Source organism: Benincasa hispida, chromosome 3 (assembly GCF_027475165.1).
Source record: "Benincasa hispida cultivar pf3 chromosome 3, pf3_genome.v1.1, whole genome shotgun sequence".
NCBI lineage: Eukaryota > Viridiplantae > Streptophyta > Magnoliopsida > Cucurbitales > Cucurbitaceae > Benincasa > Benincasa hispida.
Window position 1 is genome coordinate 32,737,623 of NC_143480.1, and position 9,548 is coordinate 32,747,170.

Here is a 9,548-nt window from a genome sequence, read left to right on the forward strand (position 1 = left end):
TCTACCAAATTTAATGTTAAGATGGTAACATATAACCAAATCGAAGGTAAAGATTGACACACTTGACAAATTTTGTGGAATGGTATTGAAAAATGATAGTTTGCATCCAATTGAAGTATCCTAAAATGGAAAATTGTGGAAGTCTTGATGACATTTTCATCCTAGTTGGTAGGGTACGTGTGGCCTTCCAAATTTGATTCTTCCAATTCTACAAGTAGAATATATGCCTTTAATCCTCCCCAATATTCACTTTAAAAATTTTTTAAAAAAGGAAAGAAAATTTTTATTTCACTTGCTTGGTAATATAATAGTGTTTTTTTTTTTTAATTAACAAATGAGTGTTAAAAAATGTCTTGTTCAATTTTATTATTGTAGTCGTCTTATAAGATATTGTCAAAATATGTATAATTCAACCGTTAAAGTATCTAGTCTTTTTTATTAATATTAGATGTTCAAATCCTTACCACACATTCGTTGTACTAAAAATTATTGTCTTATAACATTTTAAATTAAAGAGGATGCATTTAGTCTAACTAGTTGGTTTTGCCAACAATGGCAATTTGTTATAAAATCAAATAAATTTATAGGCTGAATTACAAGTTTAGTCATTGAATGTTGATGTTTGTATTTATTTCGTTTTCAAACTTAGAATTTTATATCTTGTAAGTCATCAAACTTTTAAAATGTCTATATGTCAATGAACTTGAACGTTTAAATTTTTTTCAATCGATGTGCTAAAAAAAATTCCACTAGACATAAAATTTATATTTAAATTGAACAAATCGATTAATCATCTAAATATGCAAGTGACTTGTTTAGATCTAAAATTGAAAATGCAAGAATTTTTGGATATTTTTAGTTATACTAGTCACAAATTGAAAGTTCAAATATCTATATGACATGTACCTTAAGACCACGGATAAACCAATAATTTAACAATATTTATATATTTTAAATAAAAAATTATTCTACATACTCTAGATTATTAGAAAAAAAATATTAGAATTTTTTTTTATTGAAAAAAAAAAAGAAGTCAATGGATAAAAAATATTGTCCTCTCGTAGTAAGCCTTCTCACATGGGGCTTTAATTACGTAAGAAGTAGATGTTGAATGGGAGTCTCCGAAATTGAACCGAGAAAAAGAAATAAAAAAAAAAAAGAATAAAAGAATGAAAGTTGGAGGAGTTTTATTTATTTATTTATTTATAATAAGTAAGGTTTAAATCTCCAACTTTAAATAAAAAAGTATATGTCAATAAGGGTGATGAGTGATGACCAATTCGATTTTCTCGGTTCGGATCAAGCATGACCTAACTAATAGGTTTTATAAAAAAGGAAAAAAAAACAAATCAATGCCCAATAAAAAAAAGAAAAGAAAAACAAAGAGTTCGATTTTTGATCGGTTTGGTTTGTATGGTCAATTTTGGCCATCATATGTAATATCTAAACTTTAACAAATAAATTAATTTGATGTAAACAACAAACAAATTGATATTCTATAACAACAAAATAATTTTATAACCAATTTATAAAGAACTTACGAATTTGATAGGTTTTTAAAAGTGATAAGTGAAAACATTGTGGTCCAAATTAGCAACATGTAACGCAATTTCAAAATTCTATGTGTGGATCAAGAAGATTAATAATCATTCATTATCCATGCATCATATGTGTTTTCCATGGTTATGTATAAGTTTCAATTGGGTTTGAGTTTCAATTATTTTTAAAATAAAAAATTGAACCAAACCAATATCTTACCGAAAACTCGCTCCAAATCATTAGATTAGTTTGGTTCAATTTGGTTCGTCGATTTTTTAGTTTCCTATTTGTATTCCTATATACCAATTACATTTGCAGCTACTTGTGGTATATTAATATATTAGGCAGATGTAACAATAACAATTTTTATTGGTGATTTAGAGGAAGAGATTCTTTGGATATAATCCAAAGAATTTGTAATTACTTGTCACAAAGTATGCACGCATTTTGAATTTTTGACGAGGAGAAAATTAGTATTTTAACTTTATCCACGCGTGTGTGCGCTTTTTAACTCTTTCTCCTCCAATCACTTTAATTAATTTCTAATGTCATCTCCCACTTTTTTTTTTTTTTTGCCTTGCGACAAATTATTAATAAATCATACCACCTTTTCAATTTTAGACCATCCTTTTATTTCATTTACAAGGAAAATAGAAACATTTTTGTGGCTACCAATCATGAATTGAATAAAAGATACTAGAAGGATTTTCTCTTTGGGTGTGTTTGAGAGTTAGAGATGATAGTCTGTTCGGTTTTGTTAGTTTTGAGGTCAATTAAGAACTAAATTAAACCAATTGATTTTATAAAGAAGAGATCCAAACTAATGTCCAACAAAGAACAAAACCACTAGATTGGTTTTATTGGGTAGGTTCGGTTCTTGTTTTTTTATATTTTTTCTTCCAAATTTTGTTTCTATTATCACTTTGTTTTGAATTGATCTTTTTTGCTAGTTTAAAATTAAAATTGGGTGTATTTCTATTTTTATAAATTGAATTTTGACATTTTTGTTTTTTTTTTTTCTGGGTACTTTTCTAAATAAAAAACATACACGCTCCATAATAATGGATATTTTTTCTAAACAACAAGTATACATACATCACAATACTAAAAGATAGTTTATTTTTAAGGATATACATATATCATTGGATCGGTTCGGTTTTGATTAGTTTTTCTAATAAAAATCTATCCGAACCAATACTTTTTAGTTTTCTCCAAATACACACCAAGATTTCCAATTTTATACTAACAAACCAAACCAAATCATTGCATTGGTTTGGTTAATTTTTTGTTGCACTCCTATTGAGAGTGATAGTTGGGGTAGTAATTTGACAAACAAAAAAAAAAACAAAAAAACAAAAGGAACAATTGATTTTGTAAAATTGATTTTTAAACGATCAAATTTATGTTTGGTTGCAAACTTTTTTAAATGGTTTTCAAATATTTAAAAGTGTTTTGAATTATTATGTTTGGTTCTAAAAGTGAATTGAAAGTTACCCAATTACTCAAAATTGTTTTTCTATATGAAAAACTATTATTTAACTAAATAATTATGGTAAATATCTATTTCTATTTATTTATTTTCAAATTCTTATATGCTTGGTTGATATTTTGAGTAAGATGAATGTTTATAATAGGTATTGAAAGAAAATTTAAAAATTATATAATTGTTTGTTGGGAATAATACTTTTGTGGTCCTAAGTTTTGCTTCTAATTTTTATTTGGTCCATAGATTTTAAAATGTTACATATTTAGTCCTCAAATTTTGAGTTATGTTTCAATTTAGTCCCTAAATTTTAAAATGTTACAATTTTACCCTTGAGATTTGAGTTTTGTTTCAATTTGGTCATGAGTTTTAAGATTTTATAATTTTAACATCAAATTTTCGTTAAACACTCACTTTCAGTCGTTGGTGTCAATTTCTATTAATTAATTACAAATAATTATGAAGTGAAATTTTAAATTTAATTTTAAAAATGATAAAAATAGGAAAAAATAATTAATTATAATTTTTTTTAACGATTTTTAATTTATTAACTTAAATTAACTATAAAGATGAAAAGTGAGTATTTCGTTAAAAATCGAGGTTAAAAACGTAAATCTTGAAACATAAGGATCAAATTGAAGCAAAACTCAAATGTCAGAAGTAAAATTGTAGTATTTTGAAACTAAGAGACTAAATTGAAACCAAACTCAAAACTTACGGACTAAATGTGTAACATTTTGGAACCTAGGGACTAAATAGAAATTAGACTCAAAACCTAGAGACCAAAAAGGTATATTTCTCTTATTTTTTATTAACAATTTAATGACAGACAATGTCTGTCATCTTTTGTTCCGGTATTTAAAATAAAAAAAATGATTTCACAAATAGCTAATCAATAATATTTTAACAAAAATTGAATTAGATAGTCATTTTGGGATTGATTCCTAGTCAATCACCGAATAAAAATCACATATCAACTAATTTCTCCAAAATCAATTTGAAATGATTTTAGATTTTTCTAAAATCAATTTTAGCTCATGCCAAATGCCATCATTTTAAGGGAAAGTGATTTTGGCAAGAGAAAAAAAAATGATTTTGACCATCTCAAAATCACTCTCAACCATACCTTATATTAATAAATAGATTCTACTTTTGGGAGATTATTAAGAACTAGTTTGGTAATCCTTTGACTTGTAATTGTTGTTGTTTTTTATAAAATTAAACATATTTTATCTCAACTTCTTACAATATTTTCATCATTTTTGAGTAAAATAGTTGAATTCCTAGTCAAATTCTAAAAATTAAAAAAAAAAGTGAATTTTTAAAAACTACTTTTTTTTTAATTCTAAAAATTGACTTAATTTTTGAAAATATTGGTAAAAGATATAAAAATAAGCAAGAAATTTAGAGATAGAAAAGAAGTTTATAGGCTTATTTTTCAAAAACCAAAAAAAAAAAAAAAAATCTAATGATTCCAAACCGTGCATAAAAACTGGTTGTTATGTTGTAGGAGTTTATTTATGTGGCTTTGTTGCTCACAACCTAGCTAGAAATGCTATAAGAATAAGAGGAACTAGCTAGTTTCTATTCTTTTAATTAGATTTAGGTTGAATTATAAATTTATTTCTCATTTCTCAAGCTTTCACGTCTTTATAAATTTATGAATTTACTCAGATACAAGATTAAAAAATTTATTGTTTCATTATACATAAGATTCAAAATACACCTAACAAATCAATTAGTATTTTCAAAATTTTAAATTTTACATGAATTTATAATATATAATATTGATAGTTTAGAGACTTATTAGACATCTTTAAAAATTCATGGACCAACTAGACATAACACCTCGTTCAAGTTTAATGACTATTTTATGTATTTGAAGTATTTTTAGTCTCAAAAATTTTAAATTAGTCCATGTACTTTCAATCAATTTTAAATACTAATTTTTAATTCAAATAGCCAAATAGTTGATTTTATGTGAATTGGTGGAATACAAATACGAATAATCATCTCCATTAGAAAAATACTTGGCTAAAATTTATTTATTTATTTTTTAAAAATTTTTATTGCAACAATCGTGGGAATCAGAGATCGAAAGATCATATTAACTAAACTCACTTTGGCTAATTTTGGTTCTTGTACTTTAGGACTTGTTCTATTTTGGTTTAGTTATTTTCAAATTTCTTAATTTAGTCCTTTAAGTTTCAATAAATTTCAAATTAGTCTTTACTGTTAGATTGAAGTTTTTTTCCTTTGATTTTGGTAAAATAATGATAATAAATTTCCATTCAAGAAAAGCTGTGATGTGAATAATTTTCCAAAATTTGTAAGACAAATAAATACCATTTATTTTGAAAAATTAGCTATAAACTAACAATTAGGACTAAATTTAAGATTTGTAGAATGTATAGACTCTCTATATTATGTGGAGTTGAGCATCTTCTATTTGCTGGGATCAAGCTTTTCCTCTGCAGGGGCCTTGTGCAATAAACCCCTACAGGCGCTTGTCTATTGTCGTAAAGTAGTCCCCACAAAGCTTTCAAAAAGAGGGATAGTCTTCTGTGTAAGCATAGCATTTCTGGTTGAACCTGCCCAACTCAACTAAGAAGAACCAAACCTGAAAGATACATCTTTTTCCTTTTGGAAGAGTATTTCGAGTAGTGGGCACCTCGTACGACCTCGACCCGCCTACTCGAGTCTTGAATGAATATGTAGGAAGGGGTGGTCCTGGGTGTGTATAGGGTTGTGTTTGTTTGCAAGAATGGATTCCTCGTCAAGTCAGTTTGGGGGATATCGACACACTCGCGCGAATTCGGATAGCTTGAATGTATAAGAATTAAAATAGAACAAATTTCAAAGTATAAAGACCAAAATGATGTTTTAACTAAATTTTTATTTTACCAAACTTAGTAAAATTATAATAATTTTCATTATATTCCAAAAAATATTAATATGTTTCCAAAATTTATAAATGAAAGGACCAACAAGACATTCTAGTAACTAGTTAACCATAAAAGTAAATATAGTTATTCAAAGCATCATTAAATTAAAACAAGTTTTAATATAAATGGACTAAAGTAATATTTTAACAAAAAAATGATTATAATATATTTTCAAAATTTTTAGAGAACCATTTTCTTTTAGCAAAGTTTAGTCTCAAACTAATGGTAAGAGACTCTTTTTAAGATTTATTAAAAGTGTAAAGGTAAAATATACCAATATTCTCAAAATATACCAGAACAAAATTTAAGAAGAAAAGAAAAGAAAAAGAAAAGAAAATTAGTCATTGCTATTCTTTTATCATCTAATATCTACCTATTTTTTTTAGATAATTTAAGTCTCCTTTTTTTCAACCTATATAGCTTTCATGTATTAACACATCAATATATTAATACACATATTTAAAGTCACATATTCACATTTTTAAAAAATAATATAAAGTCACATTATTCATGTATTTAATTAAATAATATGCTTTGTAACTAATTATGTTAGAGGCCGTTGGATCACTTTAGGGGGATAAGGGGAATGAAGAATCGGGCGATGGGGTAAAATTTCTTTGTAAAATAGTTTGTATTAATTAAAACTCTATACTTATGGCTCAATTTAAATTTTAAACTCTCAATTAATTTTTTTTACTAATCTTTCACATAAATACAAACAAGGCACATAATATAAATTTGAGAAAAAATGTCAGATTCAAATAGATAAATACAATTTTTTAAAACTAAATTTGAGCCGTTTTTAGGAAAATTGTCAAAAAAAAAAAAAAAAAAAATAGCATCTTTAACTTTTCATTTTACAAAATTAGTATCTTTTTTAAAAATTTATTCAAATAAATTTTTTTTGGGTCCATCTCAATTGAGATCGACCATCGATATTTAGTTAAAAAATGATTTTTTCTAACTTGTCGATGGTTTTAGATTAAAGATCGAGATTCTAATAATTTTTCTAAATATTATATAATATACCAAAATCTCATACCAAACCTTAGATATTTTCAAATCTTCTTCAAATTCGGTTATTTTTACCAAATATTATATCAAAATCTTAAATAAAATTTTAAATTTTTAGCACAATTTCTAATTTCGAAATCAATTTACCAATTATTCCAAATAATTTTTTTTAGATGAATATTAAATGATTAGTTTTTTTTTTTAATTTTAGGAAATATTGATTTTTTCAAAAAAGAAAAAGTAAGATATGGAAAATATATAAAATTTCAATATTAATCTCGGATAGATTAATATCGAGATTTTATATATATTTTCCACATTTTACCTAATATTTTTTGTAAAATTTAATCTTTCCCAAAATTTTAAAATCAAAATGAAATCATCAATTTGAAAAAATCTAATCGGTAAATTCATTTGAAAATTTAAAAATTCTTATAATAGTTGAAACAGAAATTGACCAAGAATTTATTGAGTATAATATATGATAAAGATAAATAAATTTAGATAAAATTAAAAAAATATATATTTGGTATAAGATTTGGGTACATCAATTTGAAAAAAATTAGTAGAATCTCAATATTAAAAGAGATTATTGAGAAAGGCCCAAAGGGGCCAAAACTTACCAAAATTGTTTTTTTAAACTAAATCTCGGTGATCGATCTCATCCACGATGAGTCGAGAAAAACTATTTGAACGAATTTTATAAAAATATTAATTTTATAAGATGAAAATTTAAGCATACTATTTTCAATAATTTCCTAAGTTTTTATCTTGTCTTCTTTAAACTTGGGGTTGATGTAATTTGTGATAAATGAGAGAATCGTATAGATAGATGCAATTTTCATTTGTTGCTTGACCAAAATCAAACATAATTTTTTTCACTCATTCAAATTGAATAAACTACAAATTTAACTTTCATATATGTTAAATTTGAAAATTTGTACGTGAAGAAACATCACCTTAATGTGATGGTTTCAATCTAATTTGAAGCTTCTAACAATGAATTTAATATATACAATTAAATCCATTTTTATGTTTCAATATTTAATTGTTTCACTTTCTTTCACTATATTATATCCAACACCAAATTTTATCACCCTCAAAAAACTAAAATCATAAGTAGCAAATTGTAATTTAACCAATAATCTTAAATAGAATCAAGTGAAGTTACAAATCTTTAACAAAGAATCTAAGGGGTGTTTGGTGGCCCATAATGCATGAGAATGTAATGTAGTGTAATCTAAAATCCATATTTGAAATGAACGTTTTGGATCCGATTTGTAATACAAAATTCATTTCGTTCGACAGTTTCAATCAAATCATCTTTCTCATCGTTTTCATGCTTCACAATCTCGTCTTTGGTTACCCACGTTTTTCACCATTCCTCTAATCTTTTGTAATTTTGATTATATTTCAATTTTCCAAATATCTCTGAATGGATTAGTTTACGAGAGTTCAAATTCTAAATTCATGCAGTTATTAGTTTCAAATTTTAGAAGATAAAACCTCCCAGATTTAAGAATATAGATTGTTCTTCTTCTTTTTTTTTTTCCCTTTCTTTTTTAGAAAAAAGAAAAGTTTATATCACGTAAATTTAATTTATATCACGTTTAGAAAATGGATAAAATAAAGAAAGAGCGAAGTGTTTGACTGATAGTCCAACATCAGGTGAGTTCGGTTGACCATACAGTATTCCCTCTTGGTCGGTGCCCTCCTAGCCTCTGCCACTCAAATCTCTTAACAAATCACTTTTTTTTTTCCTAATTTTATTTTAAAAAAACTATCAATTCCCACGAAATTTTAATAAATCTTTAAATTAACTCTTCTTTTTGTTTATTTATTCTTTATGTCTCAATTAATGTTTTCTTCCACAAATTTTTGAAAATATATTTACGTGGAATCCTTTCTTAAATGAAAATTATTATCACTATTTTATTAAATTGGATCAAAGTAAATTCTCGCTAATAATAAAGAATAATTTATTGGTTGAAGATATATATAGACTAAATTACAATATTTAACATACATAAATTAAAATAAAATATGATCCTATAAATATTATTTTGCTCAATTAAATTCTTATCAACAATTTCACTTTTCAAAATGGTATTTCAAGCTGTTTTTTTTTTCTTTTCCTTTTTTGACGATACATATATTCAAACTTCAAAACTTTTATTTAATTTAGTTTGACCGATCTTATCTCTCAATTTATTTATAATCTAGTTTTGGTACTCATCAGAATTGGTATTAATTTGATGCTTAATAGACTTTTTTAAGAAGAAATTTAATAGACTTTGAACTATATATATATATAGAATTGGTATAAGTTTTTGTTATTGACTTTTTATTTATTTTTCTTACAGAAAAAAAATTTGAGATATCAAAGAATAATTCATGTACATCAATATTCAACTATTTTATGAGTGTGATTTTTGCAGTTCCATTAGAAGTTAATATTGCTAATCTTAATAATAATAATAATTATTATTATTATTGTTATTATTTTCTTTCGAGTAAAAAATCGAGTCTTTACTTTTTGAAATAATACATTAATCATTGTACTTTTA